Here is a 26,478-nt window from a genome sequence, read left to right on the forward strand (position 1 = left end):
ACCCGGTGCCATCATAGGACCAAAACAACAGGGATGACCACCGTGAGGTGGGGCGAAAACCCGACAGCTAGTACGGGAAAAATTCCCCACCGTCCCCCCCTGCTGGGGCGAACATCGATTCTGATCCACGGTGATCTGGAGACAGTTCAGGGTGTATGTACAACTGATGACCCAAAACCATGGTGTTGAAAATAGGGCTTTAGGTCTCAGTGTGTGTTTGGAGTTGGTAAGGGAGGGTCAGAGGTTACCAGCACATAACCCTCCAGTAGCAGTGAACCTTTACCGCTCACTGTGATGATGGGAAGGTGTGGCAGGGTCTTAGTCCATCAATGGGGCAGATGGGGAGAGACCCATAACATGGAGTTGGTACTCTGGGGAAGCCTGGACCTGCATAGCACCGATGATCATGTTGTCTATGCCTTTCTTCACACAGGGGACGATGCAACAGCAGGCAAGACCAACGACCAGCAGCACAGCCAGAAGAGGGAGACCCAGACGTAGCAGGAATTGGAACCAGGAGCCTTGGAACAGCCAGTCCCACCCGGATGAATGGACATTGGACTCGTCAGCTGACATGGCACCTTCCAGGTTGCGGAGTGTTTGCAGGGCGTCTTCGATGGACTCCGAGGAGTTATTAGGTATGTATGTACAGCAGGTAGCACCCACCATAGCACACACACCACCTGTGGAAGCTAAAATCGTATCTAAAGCCATACGGTTCTGAATAGCCATTTGCGCGGTGGCCGCTGTTCTAGCATTCATTTTGTTATTAACAGCTAAAGATGCATTAAGAAGCATGTGAAAGCGGTATTGGAGGGTCTCTACCATAAGGGAATTCTTACCCACGCCTATATTAGGGAAAAGAGCATGAACGACTTTTTGACTAGTTGACCAATATCTATGTTCGGGAGGGACATCTGAGCCCCATATTGCATCATGAGGTGTGAAGGTTATAATCTCACGACGAGAACGACTAGGCATTGTCATATGAACTATGAAAGACCCATCTGTGACTGCTACTGGTACACAAACGGCTGACATATTAATTGGAGGGGAAGGATAAACTTTATCACCGCACTTCAACCAAACACCGTCTCTAGCAAACATTGGGACAACCGTACGAACGTTCTGAACGGTAGCACAATGGTTTATGTCTACTGATGGTAGACCTTTGGTGTTAGTTGGTGGACCATTAAATCGTACGCATAAAGGATAGCAGTGAGTATAATTACCACAAGGGACATCATTCGTGTTTAGGTGTTTAGCAGCCTGACCTAGGGGTTCGAGGGTCTTTAGCACTGGTAGAACAGGAGGGCACGGGGTCGCGGACTTATTTTGTAAACATTCTAGTACTTTCTTTGAGTCAGGGACTGGAAGGGACGCAGACAACAGAGTCGGGGATGTTACAGCGTGCGGCAGATGTGAGCAAACATAGCAACTATCATTAGTTACTGTTCGTGCAGATAGTTCTACCATACGGTACCAAGAATTAGCGCGCAGACGATGATGGACGTGATTATTTTGTTCAGACAGTAATGCGAGTAACGAGTCAGGTTCTTCTGTTGGCATAGGTTTTGCATTTATAACTCGTATATTCTGTCTAACCTCAGGTGATAACACTATGTCCATGCGTGGTTTAACTACAATGGGAGTGGCCGGAGGTGTAATACAAATATCTACCCAAAAGATGGGATCTGTCCCTTGTACGTCAGGGCCGAATCCCATAAGCAAACAAGAAGGAGGTACCGCGGTGGTGTTAACGGTTAGGAGTAGGATTTTTTGTTTCTGAACAATTGTTTTTCGCAATGACAGATATGCCGCTGTAACGGTACGTGTAGATGGTGTGAGGGGCCAGGTAATAGGGGTGTAGCTTGTATGGAGGAGTACCTCAGACCAACCATGAGTAGACCATGATTGGTCTGCTCCCCGGACTTGCATGTACCATTCATAATTTACATAGTCCTTACCATGTTTCCATGGTGTGTAGCCTTTATTAGCCAGAGCCTCTAGTGGAATTGTAACGTCACTTAAAATGTCCGGTATTTGTGGTATGCACATAACGAGGTTAAAGCCCCCGGGGCATCTACCTATGTAATCATACCAAGGTGAGCTTAGAGCCCCTGCTAGCACTTCCTGGGATCCCACGAGGAGGAGGAGGAACAACAGATCCATCTCTGTGTTACTAGGGTGTATCACCTGCTGTGGTGGGTTTCTGTACCTTTTTCCCGTGTGATTGGTGTATCCACGTCTGTCTTTCAGCTATCTTAAATGCAGTTGGTGTGGTTAGCAGAACTGTGTAAGGGCCGTCCCACCGTGGAGTACACCAGTGTTTTCTCTTAATCACCTTGATGAGGACCCAATCACCAGGACGAAGGGGATCTGAAACAGGTAAAGAGAGACTAGGCAGTGTATTAGCTTCAACAATTTCAGCATCTGTGAATTTTACCCCGAGGGGGCCTAACATTACCCTGAGGATTATGACGACAACAGATGATACACTGACGACAAAAGTTTTTAAAATGGGTTTGGAGTCCTAGTGGTATATGAAATGACTGTTTGACTATATCTACCATCCCCCCTGTTGAGACATGGGCCAACCCATGGCTCATTCTAGCAACGACGTCAAACATACATCTAGGCAAACACGGCTTGTCATTTAACATAAATACTCCAGAGTCATTTTTAACAGCACCTTCAGTCACCCATTTTGTTTTATGTGAATCCAAACCATCCCTGCGCTGTACTATGAAAAGGAATGGAGAAAAATGCATTACTTAAATCAATTACAGTGAACCATTTTTGATGAGGTTGTAATTCATTTAACAATGTGTGTGGGCCTGGTACATTTGGAGCTCGTGATTTAACAGCCTGATTTACTGCTCTTAAATCATGTACCATCCTCCAGCCGCCCTGTGGCTTTTTTACAGGGAAGATGGGGGTGCTGCATTCAGCTGAGTCATGTTCCTGTAACACGCCTGCAGTCAGTAAATCATTAATTACAGGCTTTATTCCTCATCAGGCGTTCTAGTACGATATGGCTTTTTTCCCTGTCTTTTAAACCCTGAGCGTTCGCTCATTAGAGCTGCAGCCATGGCCTCAGCCAATACATTAACATTAGCTGACTCAGTTTTTGTTTTCTTTCTTTCAGTGACTTCATAAGCATGTTCGGCCCATTCCATTAGCTCTGGAACAGTGAGGGTACGGTGTGTGACACAGTTTGCTTTTATGAAATCTGACACGTTTGGCAACAAACCACTAATTAACCACATTTTTAGCTGTATTTGGTATGGATTATCCGCCAGCGGAGAATGAGGAAGCCCACTATTAGTCCTAAAAACCGTTTCTAAACGGGCACGATATTCCATTGGCGTCTCGTCTGATTTCTGACGACACGCACTTATTTCTTCGTGGCTTGGGGGTTTTGTGTAATTCGCCCTCACTCTTTGCATCAGTGCTTCAACCTGCTGTCGCAGCTCATTAGAGTTATGTGCTAGGGGCTGACGGTTAACTTGTCTCCCCGTGAAACCGCCCACCACTACTGGATATCGGTGTCTAAGTGTTAGTTTTAAAACCTTTTCCACCTCCAGTCCATTTAAATGCCATGTCTCAATCAACCCACATACTTGTTCAGCATAAGCAGTCGGGTCCTTCTCAACATCGCATACGCCCCTACAGGCATCTAATGCTTCCTGCTCCGTCCATGGCCGAAACAACAACAGCTGTGGGGGATGTGTACCCTGTAATGGATCCTGTGGGTTTAGGAATTCTCCTGCACGAGGGTTAGCTACCTCTATCATGGGTAAAATTGGATATAGATTTTCCTCCATCCCCGCCTGGGCTATGTATTGCTCATCCTCCTCACTGTTAACACTTTCTTTCATCTGTTTTGACTTTTGTTTAGCTGCCCTAGTCACAGGTCCCTTTGTTTCTTGTCCTGCAACTGCTCCCCCCTCTTGTAAACCCCCTGCGGCCCCATTCTGTTGCTGATTTGTCTCCTCAACTCTACGCGGTACACACACGGTTTCATCACAAAGCTGTATTTTAGCTGCTGCTGCTAAGACTTTCTGTTTCCTTCTCTCTTCACCTTTCTCTATCTGTGTTTTCCTAATACTCATAGCATCTTTCCAGATACACACTACTCTTAAGTGGTCTGCTATTAACTCAGCCTGCTTAGGACGTAACTTTTTTAATGCCTTCACTCTTTTTCCTTTACACCAGATGGACACTTTTTCTATTCCAGCTTCGTCTGATAATTTCCCTGCAAACCCACAATTTTTGTACCAATCATCTAGATAGCAACAACTACCGGGATACTTTCTCTGCATGAATTTCACATCATTATTTTCCATCAATGCTTTACGCTGCGCGTTACCCATGTTCTCAGCACGGGATTTACAGACACCGTTACAACAAAGAAACACCACAAAGAAACAACACACAAAGAAACAACACACAACAACTCCCGTCTGCCCTCTGTCCCTTTACCACGCCGTGTGAGTTTTACGTCACCCACCACGGTCTTCACTCCCCGTTGTACGTCACGGGTACTATGGTGAAAAGAAACAGCTTCTCACCTCGTCAGTGTTCTCCCTGGTTCGTGGGACCCGTCACTCCCCGTCCGGGTCGGTGCTGGAACAAGCTGTGACCACCCCTGCAAAGGAGGGGGTGCCGGCAGTTTTACTAATGGTCCGGTTGCGCCCGCACCGATCCAGACGAAAAGATGTAAGGTCCCGGGTTGCGGCACCAGTGTATGTTAGGTCTAAATACGTTAAGACCGTTGCTAAAATGTGAATGTTGGGTCTAAATACGTTAAGACCGTTGCAATCACAACTCAGGGAGAAAAACACTATCTGACTTAAAAGGCGACCAGAGGCAGAGAGGTGCGAGCTGCAGCTCGGAGAAAAACCCAACAAAAAGAGACACAAAAGTCCGATATAAGTTGGATTGCTCTGATGGTGATGCCTCAGAACCAGGTATTTATTATAGAAAACATAGACCACACCCAGAGGGCTGTGCAACAGCGCTCTGGGTGCAGGCTTAATACCATATATGGTAACACGAAAACTTTGGGGGAGAAAAAGGCTCATATGTCCCTGCAGTGGGTCACATACCACCACACTGGCCCAAACTAGTTTAAACCAGCTATGGTGGACAATGGATATGTTTTGCAAACACACACACACACACACACACACGCACACACACAGTTAATCATGGATAATTTCATATTCTAACTATCGTTTAATCATTTAACTATAACTAATAAAGTAATAAAAACCACACAGACTATAACATATCTTACAAAAGCTGTCTGTCTCCTATCACAGACCTGGGTACTAAACCATGGACATTTCTCTCTGCTGGCCTCTGGCAGGAAGTACCGTAGCCTGAAGTGCAGAACAACAAGGTTCTCCAACAGCTTCATCCCTCAGGCTATAAAACGTTTAAACTGCAATGAAATCTAACAATCCATAACGTATTACAAACACAGTGAAATAATTTAATACCAATCCTGTGTCAGCACATTATCACTGTTTTTAAATGTGTTTTTATTGTGTGTTTTTTATGCTTTTATTTTTTAAAGCCTAACAGTGGAGAATTATGTTCTGTATGTGCCTATAGTGTATATGTATTAATGACAATAAACTATATCTATCTATCTATAATATATCTATCTTTAGTGTTGCTAATGATAAATTCTCCATTTGGTCGTGTTAAGGAGCTTTTTAAAGGTGATTCCTATTGGCTGATATGGATGTGCAGCTCTTTGTTATTATTATCATGTTTAAAAAGTAACTAAACCCCAAACACACTTTTTATCTGCTGAATACATGTATTTGGATATGAAGTAGTGCTGTTTATTAATACTAGTCCCACTCTTCACATTTTAGTAAAATTATTTTAATTGTGTGTATTTAGCTGTAAAATGTCAGAGTTACTGCCCTCTAAGGGTTGAACGCTGCTATTACAAGTGCATTTTGCTATTGGCTGAAAAAGTTCTTTAAGATTCTCCTGCGTCATCAACTTTCATTGTTGACCCCGCCCCTCCTATAAAAGCTGAGAGGAGGGAGGAGGGTTTCCTCCAATCACAGCCCTCAGTGAGCATTGATTGACAGCCAATGAGGAAGTTCATTGGGTTATGTTTGTGGTGACGTTTGTGATTCTGTGCTTCTATAAAGATCAGATTCTGCTCTAGGGTTCACCATATTATAGATACATCTATGCTGTGTGTATTTATAGATACATCTATGCTATGTGTGTATTCCCGTCTGTCTTGCTTGTGCACGAACGTGTGTGTCTGTGTTATCGCTATGTGTGTGAGAGCAGGGCTGTTTGCCCCTGAGTGGTGTCTGTAAGGCTGTGTGTGAGCTTTACGTTGTGATTGTGTGTGTGTGGTAGTAGTGACATATTTCAGCTTATGAACTCTCTATGTGTGTGTGTACAGACACATCACTGTGTGTATCACTGTCTGTCACTGCAAACAGCATTATGGGCTGACTGAGTATCAGAAGTTTAGTCACTCTAAGGATGGATTGGAAACGAGACAAGGTCATATTTACAGTTTCAGGGTCACAGTACATGACTTACTTCACCATATCTGTGATTTCCTGTGATCAGGTGTGTTCAGACACATGATCACCATGGTTCCTTTATTCAGTTTGTGATTGGTCAGTGTTTCAAGGGTCGTCCTCGTTTATTTATTTATTTATTTATTCAGTTCAAAGGACATAATCCTCCACGCTGGCAGCTCCGTACGCTTGTATACTGTACCTGTACCTGAGGTAAACACGTGGCTTTGAGCTTTAAAGTTCTTCTTTATTCTCTGCATTTACAGCAGTTTGTATTTAAGGGTCAGAGACACTGGAACCAGGCCGTGTGTTTGTAATGAAAAACAAAGCCGTGTGAGGAGTTTAGCTAGTAGCATAGTACAGACTGTGAATAGTCCCTCCTATCTCTTTTCCTTAACCCTTTGGATGATGTCACAGGGTTAAGGAAAGGTGTTAGGAGACATCCTAAAGGAGTTAGGGAATGGCCATCACATTGTTTTGACAATGAGACTAGGTCCACTTCCACTAGGTGACCTAATAATAATAATAATAATAATAATAATTAAAAACTACAAATTTGTGAGTTTCCGTGAACATTCTGATGAGCGGGTTCCTTTAAATCTGACATAGGCACTGGCGGTCCGGGGACCACTTGCGGCCCTTGGTCTAATTTTGTGCGTGCCCCCCCCCCCAAAATTTTTATTCAGAAAGTTGGAATTCAAAGGAAGTCCAAAATGATAACAAATACGCACTAAACACAAAATGGCAAAGAAATTGCGCAAAATGACAGAAAAATACACCAAAAAGACAACAATGACAAAAAAAAATAACAAAAACACACACATGACTCAAAAAACATTAAGAAAACCAACACAAAAGGCCTAAAAGGTGTTTTAACACCATCCGTCTGGTTCTACTGGGTGAGAAGCTGACAGAGATGCAGGTGGACTCCTCCATTGTGTCCTGGATTGTGGACTACTTAACTGGCAGACCACAGTATGTAAGCCTGAGACACTGTGTGTCTGACATAGTGGTCAGCAACACTGGGGCGTGGCCCCTCAAGGGACTGTCCTCTCTCCTTCCTCTTCACCACCTACACCATGGACTTCAGCTACTGCACTGACACCTGTCATCTCCAGAAGTTCTCTGATGACTCTGCAGTGGTTGGATGTATCTGGGAGGGGGATGAGGTGGACTACAGGGCTGCTGTGGACAGCTTTGTCACATGGAGTGAGCTGAACCATCTACAGTGATAGAAGTTCTCTGCTTTAAATGTTGTCGCTGCAATGAATTGTGGGTCATCATTATGTGGTCTCCTTTGGTAAAGGATGTATCAGTGTTTCCTAGGCTAAAGGAGGTTATAAAGGAAGCATTGAGCCTCCTTTCCTTAGCTCAAAGAGAATTGGAACGCTCCTTATCATGGCCACCATTTAAACACTTCCTGGTTGAAAGAAAAGTGGATAGGAAGGGAGAATGGAAGGAATATTAGGAATATTTAGTTCCGTTGAGCAGGTTTCTCTCCACACAGGTTAGAAAGTGAAAGGTGGTGACGCTAGGCCAACATGGATTAAGATTAACGGCTTTATTGATGGGGGCTTGTAGGGGTTCATTGTGTTTAATTGGCATAAAGCAGGTCTCCTCTGAGTTACTTCATTGCTTTAAGTAGTATAATAAGATTTGTAGAAAGACAATGAACCAGGATCCCAGACAGGATTTGCATTCATCATTTATGCAACACAGTTTCCAGAGTGGTTTTAGTGTAAGAGGCTTTATTCAGACACACAAACACAAGGTGAGCTAGAAACATCTTTTTCTGTTCAACACTTGGTTAGGAACCGATGGTGGTCAGCAGATATCTGTAAAAGTAGAATTTAGGGCTGGGGCCTCATTTACAACCGTTGCGTATTAGCCTAAAACATGGCCTGAAATATGTGCACGACACAAACAAAGGTTGTGATTTATAAAAATAAACGAACAAGGTTAAAACTCACATACAGTATCTACACACAGGCTTTGTTAATATGTTGGCCAACCATAACCTGTACCTGTCACATGGTACTGTAACTAAAACACAATCATTGTCCAGGATTTCTTTAGTTCTGGCACAGCTAAAGCTAAATATTTCATACGGATCTGAACTGCTTATTCTGATTAATCATTGGTTGTTCCAGTGAGTGAGGCCGAGGTTGGACTTTAACATGATTATTACTACAGGGTCATGGTTCACATGTTACTGCTAACATTGATGCTAAATGCTTGGACTGGAATATAAAGTCTGTAGTAGAGCCAACACAACCTCAGCTTACGCCAAACCATGAGTCAACAGGAACTTTCTCCTTCCAGATGACAAACCATCACTGATCCATATGCCTCAGCACATGTTCAAAGAAAATCTTTGGAGCCAAAGTTTTCAGCCAAACATTGTTTTTTAGGACATGAACAACCTTCTCTGTCATTGTTCTGAGACCACTTTTCATTCACGTTCAACATCATAACCAGCATTCATGACATCGTCTCTTTCTTCTATTTGGTTATTGTGTCATTTTCTGTAGGTTTGTTTTTCTTTCTTTAAGAAACACAGGAACACAGAGCAGTCTGATGTTATTTAGTTTTGTTTATTAAACTGAAAGGATGAACCTGTTACTGTCACTATAGTGGACACAGGTTGAAATTTAGGCGCTTTCCTACATGGTTCTGGCTGCCACAAGACTGACACCCCACCCTTTACCCCACCATGGTCCCATCTTCTCTACCCTAAAGAACCAATCAGCACCACCCATCCCTCCTCTACGATACCAGGATCACTCTTCTCCTCAGGCCAGATGTGTTCATCTTAGAGCGACACAGGTCTGATGTGTGCTGGGTCTAGACTGCAATAGCTCTATTTTTAGGAACAACCAGAAAAAGTCAGGGCCCTATGGAGTTAATGCAGCTTCTTTAATTCCTGTGGTGACAGGTAACACAGGTAAAATTGTTAAATTAAAGAAAAACAAAAAGCTTAATAGAGATAAAAATTTGACTCCTATAACATGTCATCCAAAAAGTCCACCAGTGTCTCCAGTAAAGTCTTTAAAATTAGCTCTTCTTAATGTTAGATCTCTTGTTAACAAGTCACTAATAATTAATGATATTATTTTGACACATCACTTGGACTTTTTATTTCTTAATGAAACTTGGTTGAATGATGGTATCAGTAATACTATTCTCAATGAAAGTTCACCACAAGACTTTATTTATTTAAATAAGTGTCGTACTTACAGGAAAGGTGGTGGAGTTGCTGCCATTTTTAAATCAATATTTCAGTGCAAAGAAATAACATTTGGTGATTTTATCTCCTTTGAATATATGTCATTCTTACTGAAGGGTGATTCAAGAGTTCTGTTTTTAGTCGTTTATAGACCCCCAAAATATTCTGGAGAATTCATGGATAAGTTTGCTGAACTGCTGTCAGTTGTATGCACTGAATACAACTTTTTAATAATAACAGGTGACTTAAATATTCATGTAGACAATAACATGGACAATACTGCCAAAGAACTGTATGCTTTAATGGATACTTTTGGTCTTACACAACATGTGACTGGTCCGACACACACTGAAGGTCACACTTTGGATCTGGTTATCTCTAAAGGTGTTGATATCTCTGCTGTTGATGTAAGAGACTTAGCTCTATCTGATCATTTCTGTGTCTTTTTTGACCTAGAGACTGTAACATCTGTTCCCCCTAGTTATGTGTGTTTAAAGAAAAGGTACATAAACGAGAACACAAGTGCACAGTTTATGGAAGCCATAGCAATGACACCAACATTGAGTGCTGAGACAGTTGATGATCTTCTGGATGAGTATAATAGAAACGTCTGTAATGTCATAGATGTGGTGGCTCCAATCAAAACTAAGAGAAAACCAAACACACAGAAAACACCTTGGAGGAGGACTGAGATAATGCAGAATTTGAAATCTGACTGTAGAAGAGCTGAGCGTAAATGGAGATCAACAAAACTCCAAATTCATCTAGAACTGTACAAAATAAGTCTGCGAAAATTCAATGATGGCTTGTTTAAAGCAAGGCAGCAATACTTTTCTGAAATTATTGCCAAAAATGTCAACAACTTTCGCACGTTGTTTTCTGTAATTGAAAAGCTCACAACCCCCCAGATCAGATAGCCCCTGAATTACTGTCAGCTGGAAAATGCAACGAATTTGCTGTATATTTCAATGAAAAAATACAATCAATAAGGTCAAACATCAGAACAAACTGGCAAAATAACAAAAAGCTTGAACAGCTTCAACCACTGAGGAATGAGTCAACTACAATGTGTCTTCAACCAACTGAGTCAATTCTTAACATTCAACAAAATATTTGATAAATTTCAGTCAGGTTTTGGTTCTCATCACAGCACAGAAACTGATCTGATCAAAGTGATCAATGACATAAGGTTGAACACTGATTCAGGAAAAGTATCTGTTCTCATTCTATTGGATCTAAGTGCTGCATTTGACACTATAGATCATACAATTTTGTTGCACAGATTGCAAACATGCGTTGGACTAAATGGAAAAGTAATGCAATGGTTTAAGTCATACTTGGAGGATCAAAGTTATTTTGTAAACATTGTAAACTTTGAATCTGACAGATTACCAATGTCCTGTGGGGTTCCTCAGGGCTCTGTTCTTGGACCTCTTCTGTTTAGCCTTTACATGCTTCCTTTAGGACACATTTTACACAACTGTAAGGTTGATTATCAGAGCTACGCAGATGACACACAACTATATCTATCACTGAACCCAGATGACTATGGTCCCATTGAGGTGTTGTGTGACTGCTTAGAAAAAGTAAACTGATGGATGAGTGAAAACTTCCTTCAACTAAACCATGACAAGATGGAGGTGATTGTCTTTGGTAACAATGAAAAGAGGACTGCTGTCAGCAAGTATCTGAGTCTGGATCTTTAGAAGATAAAGACCAAGTCAAAAACCTTGGTGTTCTGATTGACTCAGATCTGACATTCAGCATCAGATCAAATCTATCACAAAAACATCTTCTACCACCTAAAGAACATCTCCAGAGTGAAAAGTTTAATGACTCAGAAAGATCAGGAGAAACTGGTCCAGAGCTCACAGATCTATGGACACAGGTCAGATTGGTGTATTTTTTTGTATTGTATGTTTTTTTTAGTCAGTATGTGTTTTTTTTTTTTTTTTTTTTGTATTTTTCTGTCGTGTTTTTGTGCATTTTTTGTATAATTATTGTTTTTTTGTTGCCATTGTAGTGTGATTCTGGAGTCATTTTGTGTATTTATGTATCTTTTTTGTGTAGTTTTGTCCATTTCTGTTTTTTGTATACATATTTAGTTTTGTGTATTTTGAGTCATTTTCATATTTTTGTTGTTTGGTGTATTTTTCTGTAATGTATGTTTTTTGGAGTCATTTTGTGTGTTTTCGGAGCCTTTTAGTAATTTTTTTTGTGCATTTCTGTTGTTGTTTTGTGTACTTTTTGTATAAATATTGTTTATTTTTTTGTTTTACATCATTATGTGTATTTTTGTATCTTTTTTGGTGTAGTTTTTTGCATTTCTGTTGTCTTTTTGTGTATTTTTTGTATATATATTTAGTTTTGTGTATTTTGAGTTATTTTAATATTTTTTTTGTCATTTAGTGTGTGTGTGTGTGTGACTCACTACTCCGTGGCTCACACACACGCACGTGCTTTAGCCGCGCACATGCACAGACATCAGTGACTCACATCAGGCCCAATCAGTGAGACTTGAGAGCTTTGCTAGTATAGAGGGTTTTCATGGCGCGTCATCAACAACGTCATCATCCCAGAAATCGCCATTTTGGAGGTAAACAGCCAGTTTACAAACAGCACACAAAGGAGCAAACCCTGAATTTTGAGAGGAAATGGTGAATTATTGCTGTGTTATTGGCTGTACTAGCGAACACCGCTGGTATGAGGCTCTGCTACTCTAGCGGACTGCGAATATCATTATACATCATTGACCCATTTACCTGTTACGGTCACCTGGAGTGGACACGGGTTGAATTTAGAAGTTGTTCACCAAACTAAACAAAAGTGCATCCAAGGCTCAATGATGATAAAAGTTACTTTTGCTGGTATTCAACTCATCGTGTTTGTGTTTTAAGAGGTAAAGCTAACATAGCAACCCTTACCTTTTTATTTCCCGGGGCTCCAGCAGAAACCACCAGGTTGTGATATTTGAACAGAGCTAAGTGTCTATTGACTTCCTGCTTTAAGCATCCATCCATGAGCTCTATTCTGTTTCTGTTTCTGTCCACTGCTGGGATGTATTTTTATTCCTTTAAGGACCTAAAGCAGCCGGAGAAAGTATTTCTGCAGCGTTAGTGCACGAGTCTCTGACAGATGAGCAGCGTTCACGTGTGGTCTTCAATTAATCTCCCTAATGATGGGACGAGGGACGCAGGACAAGACTGATGTCCTATTGAAGTCCTATTAGTCCTTTCTGCTGCTAACTGTTCCCTGACACCACCCACAGGACGGAACAGCCGCCCTCTAATCCCTTTCACAGCCAACATGAGCTCATCCATCTTTTTTCATCTTTTCCACTCGTTTTTCTTTCTCCGTAGAATGAATCAGTGAGAAATAGTCTGTGACAAAGAGAAGTTCATAAAGTGAATATGTACATCACTGTAAGGCCACATCCCTTAGTTTTAACAGCACAAGTGTCAATATTAATCAATAAAACCACAAAATCTACCGGACATTTTTATAAAAACACAGATAAAAGTCTACATATTTTGTAGTGAGATATCTGATTTAATAATATATTAATAATTTAGTAGAATAGTGATTACAGGTGTCCCTGCACATTTTAATGTGGTCAAATATTTCTGACAATAAAAAACTCTGACATGATCTTCACTGATTTCTGATATCATTGTCTCTGAAATTATTATCACTGAAATTACATTCCAGAGATAGTGAGAAAGGGGTAATTATGTTATGATGTTGGACAATTTATTCCAAAGCCAATGCAGTGCTACAAGTGTCAAAGAATGGAACACACTGCGTGTACAACATGTGATGGAGAGTATGGTAAGTGTGAGCACAATGCAAAAATCAAATGCAGCTTACAGTAGATGTCTGATTCAAAGAGAAGCCAGGGAGGTACAGAAATATTAAGTAATCAGCCAAGTATCTTAAAAAGGGTTTGTGTTCGGATATCTGGTTTAATTCTATGAGTTATGTGTATCATAAATTGATAACGATTGTACCAATGTGGCAGTTAAGGTCAAATCTGTTAAAAAGACATACATTTGTACAAATAAAACTATGTATTTAGCATTTAACGTTTCTTAGTACAGATGTAATTATCAGAGTGAGAGAGTGTATGTGTCCGGAGCAGATCAATTATAAGCTGTATGCCATTTTGAATGATTGGCAAAATAAATGTATAGTCAGTGACATCCTGTGACCACTAGGGTTGGGTAGGCAGGACGTTGCAAATCCAGACCACTAATGACAATTTCATATGTTTCTGATGGCAAGCATTAATCTAACAAAATCAACATCATAAACACCATTAAAGAAACATAAACAATTATTTAATATAGCCTCCATACTCTCCAACAACATATATCTCATGACACGGCAGCACATCTGTTGTTTGTGTTGGAAACACAGAAACATGGAGAAAATGACAACAACAACAACTCAGAACATCCTCAGTGAGGAGCATCCACAAAGTCAATCCTTCCTTTTGTTCCATTCACTGTAGAAAATACCAACAATGTTCTGACCTTAGCTTTGCTGAAGATCTGGTATCTCAGGTGTTGGTCTCCATCTTTTAAAAGATGTCGTTTTTCCTCGAAACAAAATTTCTCTATCGTCTATAGCGCTGTCATCCTGACTGTAGTGTTATAGTGTTTTAGCAAAAAATGCTGACACTTTCAAAATTATAGGTACTGTAGGCGGAAATGGAAAAATAAATAATTTATAATTATATTGTAATTAAAACAAATAATCAAAAAATCAATTCACCCTTGGGTAGGCACTGCCTACCCTGACTGCACATCACTCCGTATAGTCCATATTCACAGGTGGACAGTGGAGGTGGGGAACACACACACACGTGCTTCTGTGTCCTGAAACAGACAGAAGTGTCCGCTGTGAAAGTGAAAGTAAACAGGACCCTCTCTTTTTTTAACATGCTTGGGCTGAATAAACAAAACATGCATGCACACATACAAACACACACACACACACACACACACACACACACTAACAGCAGACGCTGTCCGAGCTGGTAGACTTGGGAAGAAGTCGACGCTCGCTCCAATCGATGAAGATTTTTGCCATTCGTACATAGGTTTTAGTTAGTGCTCTAGGCGCACACTCCTCTAGTGCCTCTGCTTCGCTTGCGTTTGACAATTTTACGAAATTATTCACTAACTGTAACATTACAGTACAAACAAATGCAACGTTGCACAGCTTTGATTTAAGCTGCAGCTATGTAGCAAATATGAGCTCTGTGTGTCCCTGAACACCAGAGATATCCCACAGGGCAATGCAATAATGTTGCTTCAGCATAAAGAGAAAGAAGAAGTGATGCAGTGGGCGACTCTTTCCTCCCAGTCTGATGAGGCTTCATTACCAGTGACTGTCACACCAGCACCTGTTCATTGAAGGAGAGTTGATGCAACCGCACAGAAACCAAACGTTACCACAGATTGTCTCTGTCTGACAGCAGCTGAATGTAAACATACAGCACACACTTTGATTACAGTTCATATCCTGCACAGAGTGAATTAATGCTGCATTATGTCTCGGGATCAGTTTTTTAGCAGGAATTTAACAATAATAAAGAAATGTGTGTAAAAGGTGGAAACGAGAAACTCTGGGATGATGAGAGACATTAACCCTCCGCAGTAAACCACAGTGGGTTTAGTACTGGATGCTAACCTAGCGCTGAGTGTACGCCAATGGTTGCTATGACAAACCCCACAGAAACATTTGTTCAGTGTCTCTGAGCCAAATAATGACACTAAGTCAGAGTTATCCAGACGTTGGACCAGTGCCGGCCCTAGCCTCTTTGTTACCCTAGGCAAGATTTTCTTATGTCAAATTCTTTTAAATACCAAGTAATGTATATTTACATTATTGTTATAATATTATTATTATCAGAGTAATTTCCAACACTTGCATAGTGGTCTTCACCATACCCACAAAGACACAATCCATGAGGAGAAAACATAGCGAATAGCAGAATTACTTAGATAATAATAATAATAATAATAATAATAATAATAATAATAATAATAATAATAATAAATAAAATAAATTGATAAAAAGGTTCACATACACGTAAAAAACACAGACAAGTAAATAAAGGTCAAAATAAATATACATCTTAGTAACAGGTTCAAATTATTAAAACTACTTTTTTTATTGTAATTAAAACTAATTATTAATGGTACTATCAAGTTTAGTATGCTAATAATATCTGTGTTTGGGTCATTACATGTTTGTCACTCAGTTTGTCTGTATGGCGCCCTTAGCATTTTCTTATATAATGGGCCGGCCCTGGTTACAAGGCTAACATTTAATTGTTTGTTTCCACGTATGTTGCACAGTTTGGTAGTTTGTTAAAATGAAACAGGAGTATTTTCTCCCTGGACTCTTTAGAGCCAGGTACATTCATCGTATCGTACAACGCAAAACTGTGTTGAAACGAATGACCTCAGGAAACCCTACACATGACGTTAATACACCCAGTTCACACAAGAAAACACATCAGCAGACGTGTGTTTCAAACTGTTGGCTCAGTAACAAACTGATAATAAATGAGAATATTAGCATTTCCTGAAGTGAGGATGTATCGCTGAAACACACCCCTATTTGCCTGCTGGACAAAAAAATGACATCATCCAGTCACGTTGACTTGGGCGTTGGAGTGATGAACAAGAGGTTTCTTGTTGGAATGGGAAAAGAATTATGGAGTGTTTTGACTCCACTACAAATACTTGGTCTGAGGTATTTTCTGTCGTGGTCCACAACTATAATGAGTTTCTGAGTTGTTGTGTGATTTCTAGACTTCCCAACATGGCTGAGAACTGTTCCCCATGTAAACCCATCATTCCCAGGACACAGGTCTAAAGTCCAACCTAGATACTGAAACGGAGCAGATGTTATGTTCTATGATCCAAACTGGGAGTGTGTGTGTGTGTGTGTGTATCAATAAAAGTGTTTAAAGACAAGTGTGTGACCAAATGCATCAGTTCATGTCCCAGCTCAGATGAGATGGTTTTAATTAGCCTGGAACAACCTGAGTTGGTGATGATCTAGAAAAAAATTAAATAAAATACAATTTTAATGGTGGCAGCATATAGCACATGTATAGATGTACTGAATTTAATTAGAATAATGTAGTGGCTAGCATGGGTTTATTAGAAATATCAAGACAAAACAATGCAATTCTGCGACACAACAAACCATTGAAAAAAATACAACCTATTTTAAAATTTAGAATAATACTATATAACACCTACAGGTATAGTGCAATTGTCTCGCAAAAGCAATGCAAAACAGTGCAATCAGCAGTTAAAATAAAATATAAAGGTTTCAGTACAAGAACATTTCTACTTTCCTGTTTGGTTTAATGAGTCAGTAACAGAAAGTTTAAAACCAAACAACATAGAATTACATAGAATAGAACAATAATTAAAATAAAATAAATATGAATATGGGCAGAAGATTACCAGGTGTAGTTTAGTCATTTAAAATTAATATTAAATTAGAGAAAACATGTACAGTGATTGTAAAGGGTGTGTTTCATGTTTATTATACCATTTTAAATTAGTGTTTAAAAAAATAAATACATTAAAAAAAAATGGCCGCCTGGGCTGCCTGGCGGGGGGCCGGCCCTGCGTTGGCTCCATAATATTGGTACTGGATACACACTCAAAACATTTACGTTCACACTGCATGGGGTTGTATGTGAGGGATCTGTGGGCTAAGCTAATGAGCTAAGCTAATGGGTTACGCTAATAGGCCAAGCTAATAGGCTAAGCTAATAGGCAGAATTCCTTCACAGAAAGTGGTTGAATGCAGCTTGTAAACGTACGTTTCTGTTTACAGGGATACTATGGGGGTGTCATGGCACTAACCACACCCCCACCACATTGTTCCCTCTTATTTCCTTGTGGCTAAATGATGAACTCTGTCAGGAGAACTTACCTGTTGGTTCAGGTGCTGATCATCATCCAATCAATGAACACATGTCCTTTCACGCAGCTTTCATCAGTTTCTAACCATATTTGTGTACTTCCAACACCTAACTACTCAGCCATGGCTCGTTTCTGCTGCTAACAACAGCTCTGTTAGCCTGTTAGGCTAATTGTGATGCTGAGTGGGTGCAGGAAGTTGGTGAGAAAGGTGATATTTAATCATCTCCTAACATACAACCTTTATCACTGAGGGAGGGGCTACACACGGCTGCTGAAAAACTACACTTCCTGTTACGCCTCTACCTCCCACAATGCACCAGTTATTTAAAGACACAGGCTGTAACCGTCAACCGACGTGTGTCATATCCTGATTAAAATGGAGACTTTCTATAGTTTATGACGTCCCAAATGTTTAAAATTGTTCTAAAAAATAATTGTAATATATTTTTTTATTTTTTTTATTTAATGCATATATTTATTTTTTTGGTAATACATTACATACGGGAAGCACTGGTATAAGAGCCTTTTAAATATTGACTGTTGCTTTTTATGTGTTTTTGTGTTTTATGGCTTTTATGAACCCCGATTCTGAAAGGTATTCATCTATCTATATTTTAAACACATTTTTGTTATATACATTTTCACCACGGGTACAGTTTAAAAGAGGAATGAGGATGAGGAGGTGGTGTAAAGTGACAGTATGGGACGGGAGCATGGCTAGAAGCTTCTTATCAGTAAAAGTCACAGTAACAGTCACAGTAACAGTAACAATCACAGTAACAGTAACAATCACAGTCACAGTCACAGTCACAGTAACAGTAACAGTAACAGTAACAGTAACAGTAACAGTAAAAGTCACAGTAACAGTAACAATCACAGTCAAACAGTCACAGTAAAAGTCACAGTAACAGTAACAATCACAGTAACTGTAACAGTAAAAGTCACAGTAACAGTAAAAATCACAGTAACAGTAACAGTAACAATCACAGTAACAGTAACAGTAACAATCACAGTAACAGTAACAGTAACAATCACAGTAACTGTAACAGTAAAAGTCACAGTAACAGTAACAATCACAGTCACAGTAACAGTAACAATCACAGTAACAGTAACAGTAACAATCACAGTAACAGTAACAGTAACAGTAACAGTCACAGTCAAACAGAAAAAAGTCCCTATAAATGTTGCTAGACAGTTAGAAAACAAACAAACTAAACAAACAAACAAAAACAGGTCAGTGGTTTCAATAAAAAAACAGACCCTCGCTATGGGTCACATACAGTTTATGATCATTCTGCATGTGCAAGAATTTCATTAAAATGCTATAAAATCAGGGTTGACATAATGACACATATTTACCTACACATTATTAGTAGTTTGATATACCATCAACATTAAAATGGTGAAAATAGTGAAATGTCCTCTAATGTTATGGTGAATTTTAAAGGTTTAAATCCTTTAATAATGTTTAAATTTCATATTAAATGGTTGCATGGGAGCCAAAGGTCTGTCAGGGACGTGTGGAATATAATGAAGACGTGTCATTTCTCTTCTACATTTTCTTTCTGCTTCCAAACTTCAAACATGATGAATTCTCTCCACAGACTCAGGCCATCAGTGACCTCGTTACAGGTACATTTATACGTTTCAGCTCCGTCCAGCAGCGCCTCAGCGTGTTCCAGCCAAAGCAGCGTGTGAACTGGTTAGAACCAGATTAGAACCTGGTTATTACCTGGTTTCTCTGTGGCTGCTCCTACTTTTTATGCAACATTTTTCCCATCAGGCGACTTGTCCATGTCCTTCTTCTGCTGAGGACTTGGATTTAAACTCACTGCACCACATTACTAGGAATATTAATATAAAACAGTTCCTCTATAACTACTAGGAATATTAATATAAAAACAGTTCCTCTATAACTACTAGAATATATTAATATAAAAATAATTCCTCTATAACTACTAGGAATATTAATATAAAAACTGTTCCTCTATAACTACTAGGAATATTAATATAAAAACTGTTCCTCTATAACTACTAGGAATATTAATTAAAAACTGTTCCTCTAAACTACTAGGAATTTAATATAAAAAAACAGTTCCTCTCTAACTACTAGAATATATTAATATAAAAATAATTCCTCTATAACTACTAGGAATATTAATATAAAAACAGTTCCTCTATAACTACTAGGAATATTAATATAAAAACAATTCCTCTATAACTACTAGGAATATTAATATAAAAACTGTTCCTCTATAACTACTAGGAATATTAATATAAAAACTGTTCCTCTATAACTACTAGGAATATTAATATAAAAACTGTTCCTCTATAACTACTAGGAATATTAATATAAAAACAGTTCCTCTATAACTACTAGAATATATTAATATAAAAATAATTCCTCTATAACTACTAGGAATATTAATATAAAAACTGTTCCTCTATAACTACTAGGAATATTAATAAAAACTGTTCCTCTATAACTACTAGGATATTAATATAAAAAACAGTTCCTCTATAACTACTAGGAATATTAATATAAAAACAGTTCCTCTGTAACTACTAGGAATATTAATAAAAAACTGTTCCTCTATAACTACTAGGAATATTAATATAAAAACTGTTCCTCTATAATACTCACTAATATTAATATAAAAACTGTTCCTCTAAACTACTAGGAATATTAATATAAAAAACAGTTCCTCTGTAACTACTAGGAATATTAAAATAAAAACTGTTCCTCTATAACTACTAGGAATATTAATATAAAACAGTTCCTCTATAACTACTAGGAATATTAATATAAAAACAATTCCTCTATAACTACTAGGAATATTAATATAAAAACAGTTCCTCTATAACTACTAGGAATATTAATATAAAAACAATTCCTCTATAACTACTAGGAATATTAATATAAAAAACTGTTCCTCTATACACTACAGGAAGTTTTAATATAAAAACTGTTCCTCTATAACTACTAGGAATATAATATAAAAAACTGTTCCTCTATAACTACTAGGAATATTAATATAAAAAACAGTTCCTCTATAACTACTAGAATATATTAATATAAAAATAATTCCTCTATAACTACTAGGAATATTAATATAAAAACTGTTCCTCTATAACTACTAGGAATATTAATATAAAAACTGTTCCTCTATAACTACTAGGAATATTAATATAAAAACAGTTCCTCTATAACTACTAGGAATATTAATATAAAACTGTTCCTCTATAACTACTAGGAATATTAATATAAAAACAGTTCCTCTGTAACTACTAGGAATATTAAAATAAAAACTGTTCCTCTATAACTACTAGGAATATTAATATAAAAACTGTTCCTCTATAACTACTACTAATATTAATATAAAAACTGTTCCTCTATAACTACTAGGAATATTAATATAAAAACGTTCCTCTGTAAACTACTAGGAATATTAAAATAAAAACTGTTCCTCTATAACTACTAGGAATATTAATATAAAAACAGTTCCTCTATAACTACTAGGAATATTAATATAAAACAATTCCTCTATAACTACTAGGAATATTAATATAAAACAGTTCCTCTATAACTACTAGGAATATTAATATAAAAACAGTTCCTCTATAACTACTAGGAATATTAATATAAAAACTGTTCCTCTATAACTACTAGGAATATTAATATAAAAACAGTTCCTCTATAACTACTAGGAATATTAATATAAAAACTGTTCCTCTATAACTACTAGGAATATTAATATAAAACAGTTCCTCTATAACTACTAGGAATATTAATATAAAACAGTTCCTCTATAACTACTAGGAATATTAATATAAAAACAGTTCCTCTATAACTACTAGGAATATTAATATAAAACAGTTCCTCTATAACTACTTAGGAATATTAAATATAAAACAGGTTCCTCTATAACTACTAGAAATATTAATATAAAAACAGTTTCCTCTATAACTACTAGGACTATTAATTAAAAACTAGTTCCTCTATAACATACTAGGAATATTAATATAAAAACATGTTCCTCTTAAACTACTAGGAATATTAATATAAAAACTGTTCCTCTATAAACTACTAGGAATATTAATATAAAAACAGTTCCTCTAGTAACTACTAGGAATATAATATAAAAAACTTTCCTCTATAACTCTAGGAATAGTAATATAAAAACAGTTCCTTCCTCTATACTACTAGGAATATTAATATAAAAAACATGTTCCTCGATAACTACTAGGAATATTAATATCAAAATGTTCCTCTATAACTACTAGGAATATTAATAGAAAAACATGTTCCTTCCTGCTATAACTACTAGGAATATTAATATAAAAACTGTTCCTCTATAACTACTAGGAATATTAATATAAAAACTGGTTCCTCTATACCTACTAGGAATATTAATATAAAACTGTTCTCTATAACTACTAGGAATATTAAATATAAAAACCTGTTCCTCTATAACTACTAGGAATATTAATATAAAAACTGTGTCCTCTATAACTACTAGGATATTAATATAAAAAACTGGTTCCTCTATAACTACTAGGAATATAATATAAAAACTGTTCCTCTATAACTACTAGGAATATTAATATAAAAACTGTTCCTCTATAACTACTAGGAATATTAATATAAAAACTGTTCCTCTATAACTACTAGGAATATTAATATAAAAACTGTTCCTCTATAACTACTAGGAATATTAATATAAAACTGTTCCTCTATAACTATTAGGAATATTAATAATTAAAAACTGTTCCTCTATAACTGTTGACTGGGTTTGGGTCAATTATTATTGAACAATTTGATTGAAAACCATGTGTTGCTGTTGTAATCATAATTGAATTGTAATTGAGTTCCAGAAGGAGGACATGCTTTATGAGGTTCTGCATTTCAAGCTGGGTAATTGTGATTAATCGTAATGAACTTCACTAATGCGAACTTAATTGTAATTGACATTTAGGGGAGGTAATTGGAATTGGAAATAATGTTGGTCATCTTAATCGTAAATAAAATGTAATTTAACATGGATATTAAAGTAATTGACCTTTTAGGAGAAAATTGTAATTTGACGAATGCTGGTCAACTTAATCATAATGAGTTGTATTTGAAAATGGAAATTGAAGATGTAATTGTAACTGACTTTTTGGTGGGACAATTGGGAAAACAAATCAGGTCACTGTAATCGTAATTGAATTGTAATTGAACATGGATGATCAAAGATTTTATTGTAATTTACTTTTTGGAGAATAAGAATAATTGTAAGTTTAGTTGTAATTGGAAAAAATGCTGATCACCATACTCGTAATTGAGTTGTAATTGATCATGGATAATTGAAGACATAAATGTAATTGACCCCAACCTTGATGTTTGATGCTCAAGTGATAAAATATCATAATCGGAATCTGAAATACTTTATTTATCAAAGGAGGAGGAAGGAATGACTTTTTGTTACAGAAAAATATTACAAGTAATTATAATAAACACTAAACAAATAAAGAGAAACAAAAACATACATAATTAAGTAAAAGAATGTTAATTAAACAAGGATTAAAAACAAGTGCACACATTACAATACCAAAAAATAAAACAAGATAAATAATAATACAAATAAACAAAAGCATATATATATATATATATATATATATATATATATATATATATAATATATATATATATATATATATATATATATATATACGACAATCAAAGCTATATCACTTCATTCGTGGACTCAACGGGTTTAGAATTATACTGTAGATGTTTTAACTATCTTATCTCTTGGATAAATGTGGATGAATCCAGACTAATGTGTACAGTGACAGTGAACACGGCCTATTGGAGACGATGACGTCTAAGAAAGATGAGGCACGCTGACCTCCAGGGATGATTAGAAAACATCATTACGCCCCCTCAGTGGGGACACCAGTAGTGATTTATTCCATTCCTCCCTCTCTAAAGCTAACCGTTAGCCGTTAGCTTTAGATTTGTCACCGTCTGCTTCTCAACTTCCACTTTGATCAAACATCTGAGCTGCTGATGAGGCCAAAGTGTCTCAACCTGAGCCTCCACCCGTGCACACTGAGCAATATCCGTCAGACGGAGAAAATAATTAGTTGTGCAAGCCATTATTTAAATGTGACAACATGTAGAGTGGCTGCTTGGTATTAATGGGCCTTCAAACCACCAGCACGTTATTGATGTTGACAGCCACGCCCTCAGAATAGCCACGCTCATCTCACACGCCTGTGACACGGCTAATTAATGAGAGACGCTCCCAGTGTGTGTGTGTGTGTGTGGTGTGTGTGTGTGTGTGTGTGTGAAAGCTGATGTTTCCATGCTAACATTTCCACTATATAACAAACATCAGTTTTATTTTGGTTTTACTGCTGTAGGATTTTGATTTTCCCTGCTTTAATTATTAAATATCGTTTATACGGCATACAGTACATCATTAAATAAACAGGATGAAAGCTAAACGATACCGTGTGGAGGCCTGTTCACTTATTGTCAGGTCTCTAAAAAAGTACTAATTTTGGTCCACTAAATTCACGGTTCACTGCATATACCTAATGAATGCCATCCAGCTAGTTCAAACCAGTGGGAAGTTACAAACGCTCGAGTCCCATCATAAAAACTACACGTTACATTATCACCAAACTCTACCGTCCTGCAACATTTCACGAAATTGTAACCATGGAATGGGCCTCAAAATTCCAAGTAACGTATAAAGAATAAGTAGAAGAATTAAAAATGTAATTAGTGCTAAAAGCTCTCACAATGTGACAGAATGTGTGTTTGTCACAGCAGCAGAATTCAAAGTTTACTCAATAACTGTCTTGAAAATCATCTCCAATCAACATAATGAGCACAAACAGAAGGTAGAATATAATATGAAAGGTTTCATATTTGGAAAAATATGGAGACGAGGGAGAAAAATGACTTCAGCTCGTTTCAACCTGTTCTCAACGTTAAATAAAGACATTTTAACTCAGATAAGAACTCAGATGATCACTGTACATAATGCATAATATATTTTATTAAGCATAGCTCAGGTTTATACTATATAAGACTATAGTCTTATATAGTATAAACCTGAGCTATGCTATAATATCACTATTATTAACATGTATCTATAGATACATGTTAATAATAGTGATATTTTCTAACAATAGTGTGAATGGATACAAATAGAATAGAACTATAAATAAATAAACTGTACAGAGGTTCCTCAACGTGCTTCATCTTCTCTGAACGACATCAAAATCTTCTCAACGTTCTATGAATGAATTAATGATTGGAAATATTGGTTAGAAAATGATTGTGTGATTCAATGAAAAATAATAAATGCAAATAGTTTGAAATAAGATCCATATGTTTTGTTTTTTTCTTCTTTGGGAAAGTAATGTCACACATATGTAATATAATATCTGGTGTTCTCTATTACAGTGTTTCTCAAAGGGGGTACGTGTACCTAAAGGGGAACACACTGGCACTACAGTGGGGTACATGAGAATTAACTAATGAAAGTATTTCAAATATGGGGTTTTATAATGTTACAACTGGTTAATAATGTAACAACGTTTTGCCTTTTATATAATTTGAAGAAAAACAAATTTGTGTTACATTATTGCTCTGCAAGTTGTTACATTTTGGGTTTATTAATTTTTTTAAAATAATAATTTGGGTTGTTGTTACATATCAGGTTCTAACAAGGCACTAAATACTGTTTTTTTTTTAATGTGATTCATTCCATCATGATGCTCTATAGATGTTTGTTAATAGAATTCTGAGCAAATGTTGTAGTCGGACAAAGAATGGAATTAGATTCAGGAATCAGAGAAAGGAGGAGTGTGTGTGTGTGTGTGTGTGTGTGTGTGTGTGTGTGTGTGTGTGTGTGTGTGTGGTGTGTGTGTGTGTGTGGTGTGTGTGTGTGTGTGTGTGTGTGTGTGTGTGTGTGTGTGTGTGTGTGTAATTTAAGGTTAATTAAACTCAAACACATGATCCCTCTTGCTCCCTCTGGGCCTTGGGGTCCTGATAAGTGAGATCTAATGGAGAAGGTGGAGGTATAGAACCAGCAGGTATACAGCTCTATCCCTAACCCGTTGTCTCAACATATCTACAACCTTCAAGGTGACCAAAGGGAATGAAAGAGCATCTTATCAAAAGGCTCTATAAATAGACAGATGTGCCATAATTCCCAGTGGTTGACATCCATGTGACTGGATGAGGTCATACTGACAGAAGCTCCATGAAAGAATGGGTGGAAATAACTGACATCACATATGGATTATATATGTTTTATAGGTGAGCGTACGCAGTATCAAAACTGTATTGTTATATGAAAAGGAAAGCCTCAGCACAAAGAGGCAGTGAATAGAATGATGGATGGTCATCCTGACACACTTATGACATTTCAATCGACCGATAACGACACAGAGGGAGATGCAGTGAGACGTGTGGAATAGAAGAGGGAAAGGTAGGAATAGAACATACATATATATATATAGATATATATATATATATATATATATGTATATGATTATTTTACACAGGAAAGAATAAAATTATAAATTGTCATTGTTTAAGAGCCAATATGATGTAATTGTAATTGTAATTGTAATTTTTTTTAAAAAAACAATTTGCTGTGTTAGTCATTATTAAATTGCTTTTAGGTTTAAAATTTAAAAAAAACTTACAATTCAATCAAAC

Source organism: Gouania willdenowi, chromosome 21 (assembly GCF_900634775.1).
Source record: "Gouania willdenowi chromosome 21, fGouWil2.1, whole genome shotgun sequence".
Lineage (NCBI taxonomy): Eukaryota > Metazoa > Chordata > Actinopteri > Blenniiformes > Gobiesocidae > Gouania > Gouania willdenowi.